The 25,427-nt window shown below is 33.6% G+C and overlaps 1 long non-coding RNA gene across 5 annotated transcripts in view; it reads right to left on the reverse strand.

Annotated features, from left to right (window-relative positions):
- Positions 1–22,368, reverse strand: part of LOC134538482 (uncharacterized) — a 40,537-nt gene extending 18,169 nt beyond the window's left edge. Inside the window, exons 1-6 of one of the 5 annotated variants that reach the window (XR_010076153.1) lie at positions 20,546–22,368; positions 18,966–19,117; positions 18,298–18,500; positions 14,713–14,929; positions 4,352–4,423; positions 1,698–1,892 (exon numbers count right to left, since the gene is read on the reverse strand). This is a non-coding gene — a long non-coding RNA (uncharacterized LOC134538482). Of the gene's footprint in view, positions 1–1,697; positions 4,424–14,712; positions 14,930–18,297; positions 19,118–20,545 lie in introns of those variants that run through there. The other 4 variants (XR_010076155.1, XR_010076152.1, XR_010076156.1 and 1 more) reach the window with 4 other exon arrangements.
- Positions 22,369–25,427: the final 3,059 nt, after the last annotated feature.

Consider the following 25,427-nt stretch of genomic DNA (forward strand, 5'->3'; position numbering starts at 1 on the left):
CTTGAAAAATTTTAATTATCGTACTTTGATTTCGCAATTAAATGCAATGTGAACAACCTTTTTTACTTATGAAACTGCGATTTAAAAAGAATTGCTTAATTTATAATATTATGCCTTCATAAAAAAGCAGATTACCATTTGTTACACAGTATTATTTATGAAAATGTACCACAGTTGAACAAACACATAGGTAATCAAATATAGTAGGCGACACCAATTCTGAAGCTTGATCATGAGCAGCTAATGTGGTCTTAATCATTTTACAAACATCTCCCGAAACGGATGTCAAATCTGTCCATGATCATTCAATCTAAATAATTTTAATATTTCCTTTTAAAAAAAGTTAATAAAGATAAATAAGCATTAAGTTCAGTTATGAAAGTATCGAGCTTCAGAATTCGTGCCGGATACTATATAATACCTTGTATACTATTTACTAATGATCAAAAATAAAAACACAATATAGTGACTACAATATTGTAAAAAAAAATGGGTGGGGCTATGGGAGTGAATGTTCCTTGCCAGTGTGATGTGTTGTTCGTTGCTTTCGGGGGGGGGGGGGGGGGGGGGGGGGGGTGGAATCATTTCCACTCCAGGGCACTTCAAACCTTGCTACACCACTGGAGTTTATTACTATTACAATACTCAAAATGATAATTATGGCCTGGGTGACCACATAATTGTAATCTATACTTGCTACCGACGTGCAACTTCCAATCACCAAATTTTGATAAAACATTAAAATTTGAAGATACAATAATACTGATAACAATAATTAAAATCTATGATGATTTGATTTACAGTTCAATACCGCGCATAAATATGAGCTTATACGTACTTGTAGTTCATTGCAATTAAGATTCTTTTAACTTTGACATAAGTGTTAATGTTAATACTGATATGTAACATAATTTTCATGTCAAAATACCACAAAAAAAGGCAAACTTAATTTTACAAAGTTTCACCAAAATGTTGGAGAAAAGTTGGACGTAACTATGCACGAAGCCAAACTGTCTTCTGTCTCGTGATGGCAAATTAACTGTGCAAAATCTCATGTAAAGAACACTTAAGTCTTTTCCTCGCACCACCCTGGTGTTTTCCACAGGACGGCGTGGAAACCTCGAGCAAGCAGCCCGCTCGCACTTGCTCGCGTCGCAAGCTACTTATAGTCTGACACGAACATAAGGGCCGCACTTACCTCTCGTTTGTACTGCAAATAATCATCTGGACTACTAAATAAATTCCCAGAAATGTACGAGACATAAAGAAGGTTTTATAGTTCATCAATCGGCATGAAGTTTGTGCATCTACCACAATTATTTCAACAAAAAAATGACAGCTTTACCGGTGGTGACAAGGTTGAGCTATACTATAACTGTTAGTTAGAGTTTGTCACCGCTACTGCTTAATGGCCACTTAACCATGCAAAACGCTGCTATCTCAATACCAGGAAAAGTTTATACACTCACTTTTCTGCAATTAATTTTGTAATACAATTGCTTTAGCAAAAAGTGTCCTTAAGAACAGTCAAGCCCAGGCTGCGTTACATAGCAATGACTAGGGTAGTGAAAATTATCCAAGCAATTACCATTGGCGTTCATACCACTAAGTCCAACACCACTTGTCTTAATGCGGCATGCACTAACAAAAAAAACGAGCCTGATTTCTGGCTCACTATACCCGTGTACCTCTCTTACTTGTGATATCGGTGCTGTAGTCTCCACCGAAACGCCCGCTGCCAGAGCGCATGGAAGGCGGTCGCAAGGGAAGTTGATACAGTCTGGGTAGGAAAAACCAATCCGGTCCACGAGTCGTCAGCACGACCACCTCGGTCAGCAGCTCCAATCCAACAGGCCACATCGCCGTCAATCATTGCACCGCGCAGTGGTCAGCTTGCGTACCAACACAAAATAACAAAAGTTATGGTACGACCCATCACCCAAATATGGTGCGCAAAACACAAGCTATGGCGCACGTACCGAAAAGAGTCTTTAATTGTGTCCTGCTAAAAGTCTTAATCGTGGGTAACAAATAAATTAAGATTAAGAGTAAATAAAAAAAGCTAATGATGTGCTTAATTAATTCAAATTACATGTAAAAAATATATACTTGAGACGTAGGGCATCTCAATTTAAAAAAAAAATAGTTCCACATTAATAAAATTAAGAAAATATTGATTCCCTAGCTAAGAAATAATTCTGGTGCTCTGTATTTCAAAAGTTCAAAAGTTGGTTAAAAGTGTTCATGAATCAATTTATTTAACATTAGGCACTTGATATTCAGTTCTTAATTCTCTGGGTTCAAGCAAAAAAAAATGATGAAAATTACATGCTCGGTTGGTTAGAGGCAGAGTTCTTTTAATCAAGTACATTATCTCTGGATTTAGCTATTAACTATTGCAGACAGTACGTAATTTTCTTGCATCACTGCTTTTCCATAAATAAAATAATAAAGTTTGGGAAATACATTTATCAAAAACTAAAGATGTTCCTCACGTTTCTTAATTCCAACAGGTTTCTTAGAAATTACCATTTGTAGTTCACATTTGATAGCCTATGCAGTGAAGTGGCCAGCATCATGTTATGCTTTAATTGCATTGCCGATCCTGTGGTTTTCCATACATAAGAACAGATATATATTTGATTTGGACATTGTAACGCAATTTAATGTAAGTACTAACTTTAAAAAATTTATCGAGTCCCTACTATGCATCCAAATCCTTGACAGGAATTCTTTCCGCAGTATAGAGGTGCAAAGCGTGACTTGTTATGTGCGATAGCGCGACTTGTTACGTGCTATCACACTTAACTTGAAGAATAAAAGTAATTATCATTACATTTAATACCAAAATGGCTATGGCCATTTATAAAATCAACAACTTATTTTTATATATTTAACATCTTCGGAGTAATACTTCAGCCACACAAACTAAATATCAGAAATACTTATAGGCTCATTTGGCTATAAACTTAAACAGTATTCAACTACGATATATGCCGAGTATATCCGTTAAACCATAAATTTGGCCAAGCCAAATTATATACATTGTTCCTCCATAATGATAAAAGAGCCATCTTTTTAATCTCTCTACCTCCTGGTTTACTATCGCACAATTTTAAAACAATTACAGCCAATAACCTGAGTTAACATACCATTTAAATAGTGCGCTAGACAGGCTGACAACCAACCCGGTTGTTGCTTAACTTTACTGGCGGATTAAAATTTTTTCCATATCACAGCTAGCATAATTTTATCTCTTATACAAATTACTGCAATTTTGATAATAAGACATCAACACATAGCAGTTAAAATACACATATAAAAGATTGCCAAACATGACACTAAAGAAAATGCATAGATATACAGTACCAAAGAAGTAGGTATTAAAAGTCTGTAGTGCAGAAATGTGTTCCTTTTCTCTATGCAGTTGAAATAAACTATTAAAAGTAAAGTTTCAGTAAGGATCTGCACCTATGTAATAGTACAGTGCGTGTATTTATGTAAATGCATTAGAAGTTGTATGTACTTGGGGCAATAAAAAACTAACTAATTTTGCATGCAAATAATTAATATAAATAAAATAATAAAAGGACTGAAGTGATATTATAAATAGGGTTCCTAATTTAAAATTTAAAAAAAATACTAAATATTCAATATTATATAAATATGTGTATAAAATTATTTATCTTAATAAAATCGAGATAAAAGTAATTAATAATAAAAATCAATAAATTTGCTGAATGTTTATTTTAAACTATTAAATTTAGTTATTTATTAAAAATAATGTAATAATGTATATGCAAATAAATTATATATACAGGAATGTAATATCACTTATATAAATACACTGAAAAATATACTTCAAAAAGTTTATAAACACAATTTATAGCCCTAAAATCCACAATAAATAAATTTTTTAATGATATGGACCAGTATTCAATATTAATTCCTGAACTATGAGATTTAAAAGCACATACATAACTTTTTATTTCTATGTAACCTTTTTTGCATGTAGCCTTATTTTAATAATGTGAAAATGTTGTTGCATAGTGTGTGAATATCGTAAAAATTCACTCTTATTATTTTTTTTCATAACACACCTAAAGAAGTATAACTTCAAACATACATTTTAGTAAAATTATTGATTACACAACTGATATTTTAGAATAACGGACACACTCGTACATTTTCTCCATCGCTCAGCAAAATATTAAGTCATTTTGCGCTTTTGCCCGCCTCTTTTGATCAATTCCATTTAACTCCCAATGCAAGAAAATCTCCTCTAAAGATATATTATTTTATTATCAAAGAAACTATCTCTCTAATTTTCCAAGAAAATTTTGAGAGTAACTTTTAATTCTCTTCTGCCATAAAGGGTATCTTCAGCTGGTCCCTCGTATCCCTCCGAGATGCCACAGGCAAACTGCAACAGATATCAAAAGGTAATTACAAATGATATAGTATTTAACTTATTATGAAAACTGTAAAGTAAAAAATAAAATCCAATAAACTTTCCCACAGGTTTCAATGCCAAGTCCACACAATGAACAATACATTGGTTGGGCAAATACACTAGCAACTTGGCAGAAATATTTAGTCCTTATACAGACCAAGCATTTATTTCCATATTACTTTTCTTAAAGGAAGTTATGTGCATTAGGCGTCCGATTTTGAATTGCATCGTGAATTATTTTAGTGATTTACTTTTGTTTAATCATTTCTGTATGGGATCATTACTTTATGGGTTTCAAGGAAACTGAAAACCCTTTGCACTGATTTTAAAGCTGGAGTCACAACGCCATGACAAACACGAAATTACATGCCCGACACACTCAGTAACCAATGAAATACAAGGTCGCAGTGACATCAAAACGACAAAATACGCAACCCAACAGCCCTCAAGAAGTAGATTGATTCTATTTCTAATTTCGTTGTGTCATGCCGCACAATGAAAAGCAAAATGGAAACCTTATAGAACTAAAATTCAAAAATATTTACCTACTTGGTAAATATTTATGCTGGAAACCGAAATTTGATTTATATTTGGGTTAAAACACTTGAAGAATTGCACATAAATAAAACACTTGAAGAATTTGTTGGGTGCCAAGACAAATATAAGTTCCAAGGAGGGCATGTCTGTTTACCTTGAAGATTGCCTCAAATAAACAAAGTCACAAATAAATTTTGATTTATTTCTCTTATTTATCAAACAATGAACACGGTTGTCATTTAATGACACGGTGACATTTATACTCCAAGAACCACTAAAACTTGCAAACAAACAAAACTTCTCAAAAAAAAATAGGTTCACCATTTGGGCACAATATTTTTACTCACAGTTCATTAACGAAAATCCCATAATTGCTTGCGACGCAAGGTACAAAGGGTTGACAGACCTTTGTCTGCTTGGCATGGCCACAGATTCACAAAAGCGGCTCTACCTGTGCCTACAATGCAGCCTGTGGTCGAAAAATTCTAATTATAAATGTCTAAAAAAATGTTCCTCAGCACGGCCTGAATAGCAGGGGTGAAATTCTTCACAACTCTACATTATATGTTAAACTTGGCAAGCCAACACAGCCACTCTCGCAGATGCCCAAGTGACGACTAACTAGAAGGCAAAGAAGCTGCGTTCACCAAGCCAGAAAGAGGCAAAACACAGCACTCACAAGGACACAACAGCATACAAATTTCATAACCCTCACAATGAGGCTTTTCCTGAAAAATAAAATAATACACGACAAATTATAGAGTCTTTTTTAATTGGCTACCATAAAAACATGATACAATTACGGTCTCTCTTGGGATTTTCCCATCATAAGAAAACATACAGAATGCACCAGAAAGCCTCTGCACACAAAATGAGTGTGTCTAAAAAATTGACGCTGCCGTGGTGTGCAACTGTCTCTTATTTCTTTCACCAACAAAATACACAATGTTCCCGAAGCATACTTACTTTCGAATAAATCCAAACGTAAAATACTGGCATAAAAACCATATTTAAAATGAATAAAATATATTTAAAAATGCATTTACACAAACAATAACCTAGCAAAAATGAGAACCAGTAAAAACAGTTAAGGCTTTTCTGAATAAAAAAATTACCAATATCAAAATTAATTATAAAAATATTAATAATGACCAAAATGCAAGTATAACAAACTAAGTCACTATGACCTTGGTTCATCTTATCAGCTAATACTACTGCATTACTTAAAAACATAATGGCAAAAAATTTCTCTGCAAAGCTGGGGAGGGCCGGGGTCTACAATGCTGCATTTGCTATGCACTTCAACTGTCAACAGGAAATAAAAGTGCCCACACTGTTTTTAGTGCATTCTATACTGCACTGTATGCATGCACTTGACTTGGGAAGACTGGCTGACAGCCATAACTAGAGTTGGTCGGGTTAATGTTGTCATGGTATTGTGACCCTGCGCTATTAAGAGTGAGCGATAGTAAAATTTTTTGCTACAGATTGGAATGAAATTTTGTCAAAAGTTTCATTTAGCTACTGTTGTTGTCTGTATGTAGTTTCGAAATTTTTCATAACATTTTAATTGAGATATTAAACCTTAAGTTTTAATAATTCAAAGCAGTTTTATACAGAATTTTATAAAGTCTCGTGTCTGACGCGTTAACTATATATGCACGTAACCTTCTTGTATACTAAAATAAAATTTCGTTTTAATAGGTGCAATAATTCTATCATAAAATAATTAAATTATAAAACTCTGTATAATGTAGAAGTGCAGTCTTTTATGAAATCGCCTCTTACACGTTACTAACATATTGTAGAGAGATGGGATGAAGCCCTTATAGAGATAAAGCACCATGGATATTTGTTATGGCTAAAATATGTCAGAGCTATATCTGGGAAAGCCAAACGATGATCAGTTAATATTACCAATTTTTCACACGTAGCGAGTGCAGACGTCTGTGAAACTATTTCTACCTAAGTTCGTATTCGACGAATCAAAATGGAAGTTAAACTATTATACAGTAGAAAGAATACTGCATCGTTTGATACCTAACATATGTCTGTGCACTGCCTGGAAACTCAAATCGAAGGTTAGTTGAAAGTCCAATTTCGCGTTGTTTTTGAAATTTTACACACAGCCGTTTAAAAATAATACGCGCTGAAGAGCGCTGAACAGTGCTGCTAAGGATTGAGCAGCTGGAACTTCCCTGAACCAGGTACTACCTGCTCGTAGTGGGGACTGGCGAGACCGCGCTAAGCCGCTTATCTCTCTTCAAGATCAGGAAAGGGGGCAGTGCATTGTTACCTGCCTTTTTCTGACCACTGAACCATGGAAGTGCAGAGTATATCAGTGCTGTCGTTCAAGCTCCTTGTGCCAGCCGAAAGAAACTTGCATCAACAGCTTCTATGTTCAAAGAGCTAATTAGTAATCATATTGAATTCTTTAACATTAATTTTTATTAACGTTACCGTATTTTTCCCTATTCACTTACAATTTGGTTTATCTCACACATCTGCCTCCCTACTCTCAGTACGCCTTCATGGCCAGTACGGAAACGTAATCAAACGGAAACGCATCTCGTAAACGCAAGACGACCATTTACGGTACTCCGTCAGCTCGTTCTACAGTGTACGGATTTCACGGAAACATAACAATACTTGCGCCAATAAGCGTACAAAATACTGACGTCACGCAACATCATTGTAAACAAGCTCAAACTTGAAATTTTAAACATGCATCGGTTTTTATGTTTAGTTTACGTTGAATTGTGCATGATGACTTCTGTTTGATGCATTTAACTAGTCAAACGGCTTATAATTAGAGACGCCTGAATTTCGCGAATAGATTTCGTGACTGGTTGTATTGCATATCACTGCATCTCGTATTCACGTAACTGATTGGGTGCTTGTTACTCTCGTGTGTCTGGGCACTTAAAAAATATATGTCAAATATCGTACCACACGTACGTTAATTTATGAATAATCACTTACTGTAATTTGTACATCTCGGAATGCATTTATACACAACACATTCGGCTTTGTTTTGATAAAACTTAAACAATTAGCTTGTCTGTATTTCACGGTAAATTTATCAATGTACTGAAATGTCACTTTTGGTTTTAAGTAGTGCATTGCTATTAACTGCATGGAAGAATGCATGCACAAGAGTTCCACATTGCCCATTTATCCATCTCTCTTACGCTTGCGGATGCGAATATGTGTACATTTACGTGTGAATGTAGAACGAACTTAGAGTGTCTTACGTTTCCCTTTTCGTGATACGTATACATTTGTGTGTCACGGTCAAATGGGCCTAATCATTACTTGCATATCCGTTTCATAAATAAGTACTTAAAATTAAATGTACAACTCCTGTGCCCAGAAAACTGCTCGTAACTAAATAGGCACTTAGTTTGCGATGCTAAGACTTTGCTGCAACTATTTTAGTACACAACGTGTATTTTAGTTAAATTTATTAACATTTCTGAATGCGTACTGCTGTATTTTCATAAAATTAATACCACATACGTGATGTCACGGAAGTTGTTATTATGGCATAGTTGTAATGCACGTGTTACTGAAGTCTCTATTGTTTTATATAATCATCCTAACTACACTATTAATTTCAACGACAGTTTGTCATTTATTTGGAAAAAAAAAAATCTTGGTTTTCATCTGAAATAAGTGCATATGGCCTGAACACTGGCGAAGTACACTGCTTTCAAATAACACTACAACCATTTAAATTACAAAAAATTACAATTAAAACTTGTTTCATATATCTGGTTATTTACTAAAAATATGTCAATGGAATTTTTAAGAAAATAGACCCTAGTTAACTTTAATGAAACCGCGTCTCTATGAAGATTCGAACAAAACACTTTCTCTATATTAATCTAAACACTGCTAACTAAACATACCCCAGAACAAATGAACAGTAAGCACCAAAACTAAAATAATTAACAGAATTAGCATAAAATGTACAAAATAAAAAAATGTTTTTTACAATAGCATATAAAATACAATATACAATAAGCGCGGATGTGTCTTATAGTGCCTGGTTGTAATACTACTATAACAACCATGATTTAGTGAATTATTATGGACATACGCCATTTCTGTTTTGAACTGTTAGTCATTTAAAAACCTCCAAAAACCAAATAAATAAATAAAATATTAGAAACAGAAAAAATAATTTCCAAAGAAAAACAAGACCGAGTCAGATGTATTCAAACACAGTCTGACCAGCAAGGAAAATAAAAATAAATATGGACAATACAACGAAAACATCACAGACCAAATATTTAACCTAAAAAAAAAAAACTAGACAGCACAAGAATTCCGTGAAAGGAACTTAGTCAAGAAAAATAATGTATTAAACACAGACGAACACAGTGGACATACAGTGAGACTGATTGGATGCAAGCAGACAGAAAAACTGGACAACGCAGCAAACACATAAACACAACGATGAAAATAAAGAATTCTATGCACAACACAACGACGACAGCACTAAGGAACACAGAAGTTTTTCAATGGCGGGAACAGATGTCAGTTCCCGAAACGTCGCAACTACTGTCAAGAAAAAAATAAAGACTCTGACAGTTTGTAGTGTCGCCATATTTGTTTCAACTTTCAATACCCTTTTTGTATATTACAAATTAAATTGCAGAAAACAATCATGTTTCATAGACACATAAATAGTGAGTGTGTGTCATTTCTCTATGTCCACGAGGTCTCGCCGCGTCAATTTTCTCCTTGGGGCGAACCCGTCCGCTTAGTTAAATAAATAGCTTTTATCGTTGAATGATTTCATGATTTATTTAATGAAAATATGCTCTCATAAAAAAGTTAGTTTTATAGAAAATCAATCTATAAATTGTTACAAATTTATTTTCTAAATTTTTTTTTGTTTGATTTGATACAATATGATTTCACTAAAAATCAATTTATACCCCTTCCTATTTTCATTTCCACATTACAAAGTTTCACTTCTTCCGCACGGAGGGTCTCCACGCACTATTTTTGCATGCAATTAAAAACTATTTTTTAATGATGCCAAAGAAGTATAACTTCTCACGCGCGTACCTAAGTACACGCACCCATTTTTTTAATCTTTCTTTATCATGTGCTTATTATAACACAGAAATTGAATTACAGTTTATGAAATTTTATGCCCAGAAAATTTGTTTAACGTATTTCGTTTACAACAAGACTGCAGACAATGTCAAACTATGTCCACATATTACAATTGATAACTGGCACGATGGTGTACTCTGAAAAATTACGATTTGAAATTAAAACAATGGCTAAACCTAACATGGTAATTTTCCATTTAAAACAATACGACTAGAACACTAAAATATTGTCAGCATACTTGTTATGTTACTTAACAAATACATCATATTTAATTTATGCAATTTTGTGTTAAATCCATGCAAAACTAATGATATCAATACATTTGGTTCTACAATATGTGCTCCAACGAGTTACATCTTTGCTTAACATGTTTCTTCACCAATTTCAGGCCAACCACACATAAGGAAAATTCAGTTTGATGTTTACAAACAGATTCAGTTAAAATGTTTTCCTCGCGTATTTACTTTTACAATACAAACTTACAACTATGTACTGAAAATACTTTCTCCCCTTCTTTTTCCAAATGCACATTTGTCGATGTTTTAAGATTACATGTAAAACGAAACAAACGTAAAATTTTAATAATTTATTTTGAGTAATATTATTATTTAAAATAGGATTTAAACAATGCTCCCCCAAAACTGTTTACACATAATTTGCAGAGCTAGACGAATGAACGATTTTACCTTTAGAATGAATTTTTATATTTTATGTAGTACGCATTACTTTTAATCTTAATTCTATACGCAACGTTTCATGAAATTTCTTTCACGGCATATTTATTACTAATGACACAATTTACACTGATTGTTATTAGGTAAATTTCAAGTAAATACTACCTATTGTAGCCGAACCCACGGTGCAAATTATGGGAAATTTTTATATAGTTTTTCGTTTCATGGTCCATAGACCTCAAATACAATTTGTGGACACTATAACTGCAGAAAATTTTTACCAATCACTTCTGAACTGATAAATAAATTCTGAAAGTGGAAAATCTCGATCAAGTTCATTAATAGATAACATCTGACCAAAGTGGTAGAATTGGGGAAGGTTTTTCGAAAACCTGTAAAATCGCTTTAACTCCCATAGTAGGTATGAGAAATATCATATACGTTTGAACGTATTACAATTTGTACAAGTAATGCAATGAAGTTTGGTCTTAGCTATTTTTTTATACGACCAACCATAACTGCAGGGGGTTGATAAAACAAGGATTTGAGGACAATAAAAAAAATCATAGCTCCCAATGTAGGCACAACTTCGGATCTATGCGATTTTTGTAGTATTGTTATGATTTTTATCTAAAACTCTTGTCTAAAACATTTTTGGGTTAGACAAACGTTTTCTGAAAGGGGTCAAAAAATAGGGGCGAATTATTAAAAATAATTCATAACGCCCTTAGTAGAAACACTACCAAATCCGTTCAAATTTTTTGTTAATTTTTCATTTTTATCTAAAAATCCAATATTGCAAGGGGTTAAAAAAAACAAAGTTGGAGAACGAAAAAAAAATCATAGCAAGGGCACAACCTCGGATCCGTACGATTTTTGTATTAATTTAATAATTCTAATCTTAAACTTGTGTAGAAAAATTTTTGATTACACAAAAAATTGCTGCAAGGGACTGAAAAAAGAGTGGTATAATAACACACACAGTTCCTTTCTTAGGCATACCATAAAATCCGTTCAAACTGTGTTTAAATCTTATAATATTCATCCAATACATTTTGTCTAAGAACATTCTTGATAATACAAACCATTGCTGCAAGGGATTTTGAAAACTTTGGTATGGAATATGAGAATAATTAAAAGCTCATTGTCATGTACTCTATGGAATTAATTTTTGTTTTTGTTTACATTTTTAGTGTTGCAAATATTTTCCTAAGTAAATTTTATGTTACAAGCCATTACTGCGTGGGGTGGGAATAAAAACGATAGAAATCTAAAAATGTTATTACTTTTTAAACAAATATTTTTATAAAACTTTAGAAACTTTTCCTAAAACATTAAGCTGAAATTTATTGTTGATAAAAAGAACAATAAAAACCGAAGTTGGAACTATAAAAAACAATAACCTTAATAAGTATCAATTTAATCGAATTTTATTTTTATTACCTTATTTTAATATTAACTTAAACCTTTGTCCAAAGGATATTTTTGTACGACCACGTATTAGTGGCAAGGATGAAAAGTAGTGAATGAAGGTTGAAAACAATTACATAACTACTTAGTAGGTACAATATTAAATTCGTTTAGACATTAAATGCGGAATGCACTGAGTTGAGAAAAAACATTAAAAATAGTTTCGCTGTCTGGAATGCAAGAAAATGTTTAGTCGGACATTTTTTTAATATTGGTTAACATATCTATAAAAGGATGTTAAGTAGATTAAGTTTTTAAAATGTTCCAGGAGTTTGTAAAAATCTTCAAATCACTTCCACTTTGAAATCTACGTGCGTCTGTAGGCTTTGCTGAAATTGATTTTTTATATCTATTTACAGATGCACACGAGATAGTTACATAAATGAATCATCCAGTGTCAACAAGTTACCAATTCCAAGTTAATGTGTTTCAAAAGGTAATATCATTACAAACTTTTAATATATTATCTTCGAAATATATATTTTGACTTTTTGTTTTTAAATATATGTTTCCTAATGCATAATGATAAACACAATAAAAACAAATTTAATTGGAAAATTAGTAAATTCACTTTGAAAAAGTTAATGCATAAAGTGGCTTGCTTACATTCTGCACTTAACGATTAAAATGTTGTTAGGTGTTTTACATTACCTGGAAGACATATGTTAATATTATACAAATTGAAACCAAATTACAAAATTTGCATCTTCGTTTTGCAGATGACGTGCCATATAACATATATATTTTCTTTGAAATTCTATCCAAATCGGCTGCAACAAAAGACCTAACTATAAAAAAGTGTTCAACATTTTTGTTTTAAATTACAGCATTTTGGAACAGATGTTGAAACTTATACAATTTTTATTTCTATAAATTTTGCAATATTATGCATGCAGAAAAAAATTCTCTTTTCTTTATTTAAAATACTTCGCAATGAAAAATCTGATACATCATGTCACGGTTAAGTTTTTTAAGGCCTCCTAGGTTTATTATATATATTTAAATGAAATTATTTACATTAAGAAGATTAACGGATATTATTGTTGGCAAAACAGTTCACAATTATACTGACAAATTTGGACGTCGTTTGACTAAATGGTTTTTGATTTATGGCGAGTTGAATTTGACAGATTTTTTGATGCGCGTGAGCATGTACTGCACGCGCTAGCAACTGACGATAAAAATTAGCGGACGCGCATACACTCCTTGCGACTTAAACATCCCTGCTACATCACAGGACGAGATCGCTCCCCCCTCCACCCCCTTCTGTTTTGCTCTTCATAACGGCCCAACCCAACCCTAACCGCTCTAGCCAGACACAGTGGCGGCAGCTAATCCTGCTTGATTGACAGCAGCTACCCAGCTACGACAACGGTCTCTATAACGATATTCTGGAACTTTTTGGGAGGCTTTTTCGTGACCTCGGTGGCTCCTCCTCGATTTTGTCATTTCCTCCTTCCGTCTCCGGCCTGTCGCTCACTCTTAACACTTGTGATGGAACGCTGTACGACACCTAATTTGATTAGTCGTTCGTGTTTGTTGTGGCATTGTGACTCCAGCTTCAAATGAGCTCTTTACATTGTGTTTACTACTTCTCAGGGTATTTTTATGTTATGTTTGGATTTCTATATTATTTAACAAAAATTAATATTTGATGATGCAATATATATTTGATAAACTGTAGATTCGTATACAGTAGTTACAGCCATTATGAGGGGGTTTGTGATGCTGTACAGTTCTGAGTGTAATTTTAAGGTGAAAGTAAAACAGAAGACCATAAAAATTGGACATATTTATAAAAAAAATCTAGGAAGTACCATATATTATGTTACAAGAAATCAACTGCATACATGCACAGTTCCTTGTGTACAGTTTTCTCAGGAGGCAACCGTCTAATCCACAACACGAACAGAAATGCTACTGATAGCATTGAGTTTACACAATGTGTATGACTTGACTGGGTAACAGCAATGGCAAGGTTTAATTATATTCATTTACAGAAAAAATTTATTTTTCTGCAATTAACTTTCAAAAAATTGAAATATTGTAAATGAGCTAAAATAAATATTGTGTTAAGGATTTTACCAAATAATAATATAACTTTGATTTTTATCTGTATTGTAAGTAAACATGCCAAATTAATTTGTTATATTGTTTGAAATAATTACTTTTGTGTGAAGATATTTAAATGTGATCTCACAATTGTGGCACTAAAAAGGCCGTCTAGAAACAGAGCACAATAAAATGCTCTACTACCAGACTTAAAACTTCCAACAGCAACACACATTTGACGACGTTCAAGAAAGCTGGCATGAGTGATCTAAATCCAGAAAATAAACAGAAACACCAGTTTCGTTCCTCCACATTAGTTTAAAATGAGAGTTTAAAAGAAAATCAAGACATTTGTCAATGACTTCCAAAGGTCCCCTCCCAGGTTGGTGACCCTACCCCGCCATTGACAGCTACAGCTCCTTCTGGGACTTCTCTGACGCCTTCACGACTTGATCCTTGAGAGGGTACTGTAGGCCTGCGGCAGCACCACGAACCTCTCCTGGTTGACCCTGTTTGGCACAGGATCATTTGCCTCGTCGGGGTGGTACTGCTTGGACAAGGCTCGGTACTGCGTACTGATCTCTTCTGAGGCACTGCTAAACAGGTCCAGCACCTGCGTGGGGACAGAAAAAGTGGTGTTTTTTAAATAATGAGGGCTCAATTGTAGTTGCAAGACATATGCATGCAACACACAATCACAAAATACTTCCTCCTTTAACAATCTTGCATCAATACTGCCATTAAAATTAAAGAACAACATTAAGGTTTATTAAACAAGTTTATGTAACAGCAGGCCTCTGAATACTGACTGCTTATATATCTAATAGTTTCTAATAGAAGTGTAAGAGCCTTAATATTTACCAGTCAAGTAGAGTTCAATGATTATGCTTTCAAGTCATATTCAGACATTTAATTCCTTTAACTAAGTCACTCATAAAGCCATGAACAAGGGTCCTAGGACACTCCCCTTCTCTACCCCTGACGTCACCTTCTCACATGCAATCTTTCCACTCCCAATCATTCCTCTGAAAGTCTCTACCTGTAGCATGCTGGGTTCAACTTGTCCCCTAGGCATGAGCCACCTTCAACTAAGCGAATGAATAAAAGCTATTTTTAATATTCGATTTTTGACTTCGCCAGGAAATTTACTATTTGTTTTATTTGAATTTTGGTTGTGATGCAAAGCTTTGCGTCTGATGTGAAGCTTCACATTTGTTGCAACGTTAAAACATTGGAAGCTTAAGGTTTGCTCATGAAAATATTTAGTTTTTTTCTTTTTTTTGCATTGTATATTCCTTGCTTCAATAAAGTTGGGTTCTAAAAAAACAAAAAGAAAAGGCATCTTGTTTGCTTTTATGAATGCTCAAAATTAATGGTTATTTTATAATTTTTTCAAAATATGATACATATAGGGCCCAAATTGTTGATCACTTAATCAGTTCAAACATTACAAACAATTAAGGAGTATTCTTTTACTTAAATTTTATATTTTATTAAAATAATTGTAATACAACTTCGCCAAAAACAACATTTGGAAATACATTTGATTTTGCTAGTATTTTAAACATTCAATTTGATGTTCGCTTTACAACAAAAAACTAGTAATCGCACATGCCCTACAACTTTACAAACAGGCACCACAGCCACCTTCCCCATTTCTGTGACTTTCCCTCCTCCAGCGATGTGCAGGCAGCATCCCTCGAGTTACTACAAACAGTGAAAGGTATTTCATCCGGCATTCAATGGTTCGGCAAATTCTGTAACCTGGTACTAATCGAGCCACTCGCATTCAGATATTTTTTGGATGAATTATACAATGCTGTCCTTTGCTGCCAAGACACACTTCTGTGCATCCAGTATTTTAGTTCCCTGTCATTTTTCATTTTAGTATGGTGTTCCAGCACCCGTTACTATTTCTGTATTTCAGCAAAATCAAAATATTTCTCCAATATTTACGTGTGAGAGACTTACCACACACCAAGCCAAAAATAATAAAGTGCTACATCAACTCTAGAAAAATTACTCTTGATAAATAAACAGCTAATTGTGGGCTCTGTTTTTACAAGGCATAAATTACTAGCGCCCAAACTTCTACTGTGTGTTACACTCTAGCCCAATAAATATAAAATAAAAAATATGTCAATTATAATGTTTACAAGAAAATATTATACAATTGTTTACAAAAGCAGTGAGAATTAAAGCCACCACCAAGTGCGTGGAAAAGAAATTGAAGTTTTAAAGTCTGTAATTATATTGCCACCGGTAATTATTGGACGTCGTGGCTTTTTAGAACGGAAAGAAAAGAAAATCTGAAAACTTGGTTTTCACACATTACACATGTCCCTAGATTTACTCCTAAGGGATGGTTTCGTAATTTCAACTAGATTGTGAAAAAATTAAAATTTTATATCTTACATGTGCTTTTGTGCGACGCCATTCATTATTTACCCGTGATGTATAGATGAATCTATGCTTTCCATATACTAGAGACGTTCCTGAATTAGCCCTGCAAGGAAGGTTTCTTATTTCTTACTGGTTTGTGAAAAAAAATAACAATTTACAATTTACATTACGCAATCGTCGACATTCATTATTTATGTTTACCCATGTGCGTTTTTTAAATATTTTTTTGGATAACTTTAGTTGATATAGGTTGTGTTGTAATAATGAAATTTGTTTAAATAACGACTGTATTGTAGTTTTAAAGAATTTTTAATGCTTGTATTTCATGTTTTTTTTAATTAGAATTAAGTAATTGTATTACGAAATGTTTGTTTTGTTACATTGAATTTAAAGTACATACTATTTTGAGTCATGTTGTAACGAACAAGTCTAACGAGAGCCTAAAATTTGAATTGAATTGTTAACATAATTTTCTGTGAGGAATACGTGCTGTGGACTGAAGTAGCTGACACAATGAATATTCCAGTCTTTCCAGGGAATTACAGCTGTTGTATATTCTGTGTTCATTATGGCTGCTGTTTCATTTATCCAAGTTTATCCCTGGATCCTGAAGGCTTGATCCTGATGGCATGATCCTGATGGCATGATCCTGTTGGCTTAATACTGTGGTAACATGATGCTTGATGTTTTAACTCAGTACATCGAAAGATCCCGATGGCATGATCCTGTTGGCTTGATAATGTGGTACATGATGCTTGCTGTTGTATTTCATTACATCGGAAGATCCTGCACATGAAAGAAATTGCAAAATAAGAAATAATTATGATTTTAGGTTGAAAAATATATATATTTTTATTCAACTTATAATTCATTATTATATGAAAATTTATTTTTATGTACAGGATCTTTCAACGTACTGAATTAAAACAGCATGCATCATGTACCACAGGAACAAACCAACAGGATCATGGCATCAGGATCTTTCGAAATACTGAATTAAAACAGCAAGCATCATGTACCACAGGATCAAGCCTTCATAATCCAGGGATAAACTTTAATATATGAAACGGAAGAGTTAGCGTATTTTTAATTCTCTTTAGTTGGCTACAGTTGTATTAAATAAAAAGATACACGATCGCGGGTAAACAATGAATGGTGGCGGCAGTGTCAAAACACAGGTATTGTAATGTAAGCTTTAAAGTGTTATTTTTAATGAACCAGTACAAATTCAAAAGCAAAGTTTTCAGGGTACATTAAGGGACATCTCTTGTACTTGAAAAACATATTTTACATTTTTATTTACTTGTTCCACGAAGCCGCGACATCCGATGCTGGTATAGTAATGTAAACTATTAACTATTATTTATCACAAACTAGTAGGAATTAAGAAACCATCCCTTCGGAGTACATTAAGGGACGTGTTTAGTGTTTGAAAACCATGTTTTTGGATTTTTCTTTCTGTTCTAAAAAGCTGCGACATCTGATAAATACTTTGTCACCACCTGCATCTGCTGTCTCCAACAAAGTTGACACTCACCTCTCACAGCATTGCTCATATAGTCAAGGTGTTCCACTCACTGTTCCTGTTTTTAGAAACTTCTAGGGGTGTCAAGGCATCGATCCCACGCTGCCTGCGCAACCTCTGTGTCGCTGCCCAGGGATGTGGGGCGAGCTAGTAGACCACCAAGTCAGCTGCACTCATTCTCCCTAGGCACTTTGCCTCCAGGTTCGCTACTTGGTGGTCTGCATGAGTGGCGACTCAGGATGTCCGCTCGCATGTACTGAAACTCGTTCGCAATGTCCACTTAATTCACTCCTAAACACAAGTTATTGCCCACTAGTTGTTCTTGCCTACACACTGAGGCTATCATCTGCTTCCAACAATATTGCTGCCGGTCCCTTAACACAGTCACAACTGCAATTCTACTTTTCGTATTTACAAACTAGACGTCAACTCGTGACAGACCGAAGATAGTTTCTCTCATCACAGGTATGTATATTCAAGCAACCATAAACAAAGTCGTAATCAGGTGTTTGTCGCCTTGGCCTGCCAGTACCTCGCTGTCGCAGCCTAACTTCGAATTCCACCAAGAATAGATGCTTAGTTTCTCTATACTTGTACAGAGTTTCTAAATTATCACTCTCGCAGATGTAACTTTGACTTCCAAATTTTACTAAGTAATTCCAAAATAAACCACGACAAGTTTAAGTCTAACTTCTAGCAATCTAATAAACGACCGGCTCACCAAACACAAGTCCTGATGGTCGAGGCGGCGACAGCAGGCGGTTTCTTGACGGTGTAGTCCCAGCAGCGATGACGTTGTCCACTCCTGATGGGCTTCTAATTGGTTCCTCCTCTCTAGGAAGTTGTGATACCCCAGGGGACTGCTTCTGTAAACTGTTAAGTATCAGAATTATCGAGATTGACCTGATGACACACCTTCCACAAGGCACATTTCCGGCCACGTGTTTGGAAAGCCGAGCGACTTCGAAGTCCACCAACCCCGGATAAGCTGACTGTTCCTCTATGGAAATAGCCAGAGCACCCCGTGCATCACAGGTGAAATCACCAATCGCACCAATAATTTAAAAGATTTTATTGCCTCATTTAATGACGCAGTTTCAACACAGTTCGATCGGAAGCATTTTTAAAAACTAACCTGAGTATAATTTATCAGCAAAGCCAAAGACTCTTTAAATTTCTTAGACAAATTAGCAACACCATAATCAGAATTTAAGTACCAGCTTGTCTTAAAAATGTTGTTTCAAAGAGTTTAATTTTCAAATTGTCCAAGGTGGAGCCCTGGAACTTCCTTTTCTTTGGACGGTATTCCTTCCCCCCTACCAGGCCCCCGGAAAGGCCCTCCTGGAAAAATATTAGGGCCCCCTCAAAGTTTAGAGCTGTCACTGCCCGTAGTCGCTAATCCAGCATGGTGGATACAAGACCTCTCACTGCACTTCCCTGCCCCCAACTTGGGGTGCCATGTGGTCCAGTTGCTCAAACTCCCCTCCCCCCTCACAGACCACACAATGCCAGCCACAAAACAGACAGGTACTGCTCCTGCAGTAACTGCACTGTTAGGGCCTGTGAGTACAGGCCTGGGAGGTCGGATTGACTGTTATTGCTTTCAGTGGTAAATTATTGTGATATATGCACATACACTTCAGGTACAAGTAACTTTATACTAAGAACATCCATAATTTGCTTGAATTTTATTCTTCAAAGACAGAAATTGAGCTTATCTACTATCTAACGAATCAAGTTTGGTAAACACACTTTTTTGGGTAATTGATCCTCATCACCTCTTGATTCTAATGACATATTCCTGTATTTATTGATCCTATGGTACATGCTTCTTGTTGTTTTAATTTAATATGTGGAAAGATCTTGTATATAACAAAATCTCAGATATCTCAATACTAACAAATTATGCCAGGTCTTGTGGAAATTTTTTCGTGTTCAACTTACGATCATAATTTATTGTTATATCACAAGGTTCTGTTAGGTCCATGATCTTTCGATGTACTAAATTAAAACAGCAAGCATCATGTACCACAGCGTCAATGTATACACGATCATGCTCTCAGGATACGTGATACGAAACTTTTACCCAATTTTGTAAAACAATTTTTAGGTTCAAAAACAAGGATATGATTTTGTCCTTCCTTTGTATGTAGGAAGATTTCAAAACTCTCGTTTAGAAAAAAAACCAAGCAAATGTTAAAAGCCTTATGTCTTTTCCCCCAAAAAAAAAAAAAAAAAAAAAAAATCACTAACCTAATCAACTTAACGATTTTACAGTATTTAGAATGAAATGTTACTAACCATACCAATGCTTTCAAATGGTTTTGCAATGTTTCTAATATCACTAACCTAATCTAAATAACCACTCAACCAGTTTTTTTCCCCGTATTTTTTAATGTCACTAACATAACATAGCAGAATTTTTATACAGTTTGACATTATTTAAAATTTCACTACCCTAATCAACTTGCCAAACAGTTTGCTGTATGTTAAATGTCACTAAAATAACCAACTTCCGTGAACTCTCCCTATCTTTTTCTCCCACAAAAAAATATAATTGTTCCATATCACATATCCGAGTTTATCTCTTGATCCTGATGGCATGATCCTGTATGACTGATCCTGTGGTACATGATTTATGCTGTTTTAATTTAGTATGTCGACAGATCCTGAACATAACAAACGTATTACAATACAAACAATGTTTGGAAGTAAAAAAAATTCATTTTTGGATTTTTATTTGGTCTGATGTGATCATAATTCATTGTTACATCACAATGTTATATCCAAGATCTTTCAATGTACTAAATTAAAACAGCAAGTATCATGTACCACAGGATCAAAGTATTCAGGACCATGCCATTAGAATCAAGGGATAAACTTGGATATGTGTTACGAAACTTTTACCCAAAATTAATCATTCTGAATGAGAGACATATTTCCATGAAAGTAATAATGAAAATATCAAAATGATTTTTTTTTATTTCTGACATGTTTCCCCATTATCTAAGTGGGCAAGATTATACTTCAAGTAGTTTAACCAGTAAATTACTACTTCAAAGAGAGGTTATGTGTGGTGTGGTACACTAAAATTAGCATAAAATCATAAGAATGGTTAGTTAGGATAGGTTACCTATATTAAAAATACTTTATCATAGTGTGAACGGTTAGTTAGATAAGGTTAGGTTAATGACATTAAAAATACTTTAAAAATTGTATGAACTGATGGTTAGGTTACATGGTACATAATTTTAAATTGAATGGAAAGTAGGTTAACCGTTAAAAGTTCAGTATCACGTATCCAAGTTAATCTCTTGATCACGATGGCATGATGCTGTATGCATTGATCCTGTAATGATGATTGTTTTAATTTAGTACATCGAAAGATCCTGGCCCGACAAAATAAATTTGTGGTATAACAATGAATGATTGTAAGATGAATACAAAATACATTAATTACCTCTTTCTTCAACTTAAGATCATAATTTATTGTTATATCACAAGTTTTTGTTATGTGCAGGATCTTTCAAAGTACTAAATTAAAATAGCAATCATGTACCACAGTAGGTATCAAAATATACAGGAACATGCCCTCAGGATCAAGGGATAAACTTGGATACGTTAAACGGAACTTTTACCGGTTAACCTAACAACTGTCTTCACTACTTAAAACTAAATTTACAATATCTTAACCTAACCCAACCAAATATCCATACTATAACACGTTTTTAACGTAGGTAACCTAACCTAAACGACTATTAACGCCCTCTTTAAAACATGTTGAATTTTTAATTTATTTCCTTAAAAAAAAAGTGGCTCCCCTACAGAAGTATGGAACAATATAAAAACAATAAGAAGAGCCTTTTGAATTTCTTCTAAGATTATAACAATGCGAACCAAATATACTGTCGATCAGAGCATATACGCTCAATGGGCGGAAACCCAATCGCAAGTTTATCAATCAATCCATCAAAATCAAAGAGATGAAAAATGCGCAAGTATTGCGTCTTCTGAATAAAGTAAAATTTACTTTAATTTAAACCATTCGTAACAAATCATCAAACTATTTTACGCGCAAACTCTGGCAGCTGACAAGGTATTATTTATGTTTATCTGTAAACCCAATGCTGCCAACCCTTAGGGTAGTACGAATATCCCAAGATGAATTCGAAAATATCATTTTTAGTCATGAAGTATCCCACATTATGCTGTGAAAATTCCCACAATATTTCGAGAAATGTAGACTGAATACAGAGGTAAAGCATCGACGAGTCTGTGAAATACCAAATTTTTGTGAATAACATTATACTGTACCCACAAACACGTGATATAATATGCTTTTGACTTATCAGTACCAAGAATATCTGCCGGGAAAAAAACGGCGGCAAACAAATAATTTGTTCAACTTAATATAAGCTTAGCAACACAACTCAAATCATAAATTAAAATTACTTTTAAAAGTAAGATTTCATTTCATTTTCATTAGCCAAAAATATTTATATAATAACTCACCATTAATAAAAATAAGTTTTACAAACCTGGGAAATATACTTGCCGGGCTTGGAATTTATCACCACTTGTTTACAAAAGTAACCATTGTTTAGTCTACACAGTGAGCTGTGCATTGATATGGTGCGTAGAAGCCCACGCACTTTTTATGTCTGTATTCACTCCACATCCCACAATCAAGCAACACTATGCTAACCACCTGTTTTTTTTTTTCCTCAACATCATCGCGTCTGGCTGACGTCACGTGGAGGAGGCTGGCCTAGCTTCTCACAGCGGCAAAACAAAACTCGTCATTGTGAATAAACTAGTAAACCAAGAGCTCCACGAAATTGTTAGGTTATATTTCCTAAGGTACATAGCCGCCAATTGTATTAAATCACCTGCTAACTTTAAAACATTAGCAAAAAAAAATACATTGCACAGTGTTTTTAAGATCAATGAAATGTTATAGTAAAATTTTTATCATAAAATGATTTGGTTTTCCTAATTACCCTAAGTAGGTAATGTAAGCGTACGAAATGTGCATCAACGGTCAAATATCAAATCGAAGTTTACTAAATATTGATAAATATAACTATTTCCTCGCAAGTCGCAATCATCTTGTATGTTTTCGGGTTTCCGCGAGCTCTCGCACAAGCACAATGGATATGGGTTTTGAAACTGCTGTCTAGAAATGCCCCTTATTTTCATTTTTGATAATTTTTAACATCATCGGTAATTTATATGAGTCACTATGCCAAGTAATATTTTATTTACAAACAAACAAAAATCTACGATTTGATCAGAACATTTTTATACATTTTTGCACTATATAGTCTTAGTTAAAATCGTTGATACAAAGAATATGTAATTCACTGTTCGTGATCAAATATAACTTTATTTTGAAAATTATGTAAAATAAGTTTGGGAAAACGTATTGCCTGTTTGTAAAAAAAGCGCAGATTTAACCTTGCATCTCATTGTTGCCTTTTGATACTTTATCACCTACGCCATTATAGAGCTACAATATTTAGTTTGAAACGTTGTACGTACAGCCTATGCATGCGAGAATTTGAGTTTATATAATTATGTTTTCAATTTATTTATAAAGTAATTTACTAAACACGATGACAAACTAAATTTTTAGGCGTTGTTTCTGAACATTCAAAACCTTTGATAGTGTGATAGCATTATATTGAGCATACTCCAGTAACAAAAATTATAAAATCATGAGTTTAGAGTTCTGGCAGATGTTTCAGTCTATTTATCAACAAATAACGAACAAATATTCTTCTAATTTCCGTATAAGACGACCTAATTAAATGTACCTATACACGTGGTGAGATAAGAATATTATTTAAAATAGGTTGGTAAATTATGTTAGATAGCATGCTAATTAAAAACAATCAATCTTTGGAATGTATAGTACAGTAAAGGATGGAAAAAGAATGGGTTTGCTTTGCATAATTCTGTGCATATTGTTTTACAATTATAGTGATATGTTGTGCGCATCAAATTCGTGAAAAAATGTTGTGTGTGAATTTTTATGCATGCTTATATGTACTTCTAACTAACGAGGAACAGGTTCTGTTTGGCAGCAAAATTATAAACGTTATAAATGGTACGTATTTATTATTTATGTTCATAATTCGATTTTAAAAGGTTTCCTATGATTTCAACAATGCAGCATTTAAAAATTATTAATTTCATGTTAAATGTTGTTTGGTTGAAACACTTATTATTTTTAATCCATCTATTAACATACACTATGATTTTCAAAACCATTTTTAAATACTTCTGTAGAGAAGCCACTATTGGTTCAATGGTTCAGTTGTTAAAGTACCTATCCTGAATTAACAATGTTTGGAGATACTGCAGTTAAAAATCCTCGTTCAAAAAATTATTCTTATCAACGTATTTTAGAGAAATTTACAAAAATGGTTTTCTTTAATCGTGACCTGCAATGAAATAATTCTTTCTAACCATGCTAATACAATACTAAAATTTATAAATATATTTTAACTGCAGCTTAAGTGTATTACCTATATTTGAGAATATATGTAAATAATTTTACATATAGGCTCACTAATTTCCTGTGGCTTTTTTATATCATTCTTGACTATCATGTACATATTGTAATTAAAACTTAAGATCGTAATCTTTAAAGAACTCGTTAATAATAAGTGTTCCAAGATTTCAACAAACAACAGGCATTCCATTTCTTACCAAGGATTTAACCCAATTCCAACACCCATGAACATAAGTTTCCGCTTCGATTAATTGCAATATTGATGTTCACTACGGATTATGTAATATATGAAAATATTTAATAATTTTTAACTAACACTTGGCAATATTCGCATTAATTGAACACATTTTTGAAATGACTAGACATAATTTAAAATTGGCCAAGTTTTTAAGTTTCATTTAATTATTTATCTAAACGGTTTAAAATGTTGAAATCATGGAAAATACTTAGAATCATGGTTACTATAGGTTAAATTATATTTTTTTCTATTATATATTAATGCTTTAAGTACACGTTACTTCATCACTGATTACGTAATTTATGTCCAAATTAAAATGATGCCAGCAATCAGCAAAATTTGGTTGTATTAAGAATGCATTAAGAAGTGTCTAAATATCAAATATTATTACAATTTGTTAATCAAAATTGTAAAACACAGTTTTAAAT

Source organism: Bacillus rossius, chromosome 1, assembly GCF_032445375.1.
Source record: "Bacillus rossius redtenbacheri isolate Brsri chromosome 1, Brsri_v3, whole genome shotgun sequence".
Lineage (NCBI taxonomy): Eukaryota > Metazoa > Arthropoda > Insecta > Phasmatodea > Bacillidae > Bacillus > Bacillus rossius.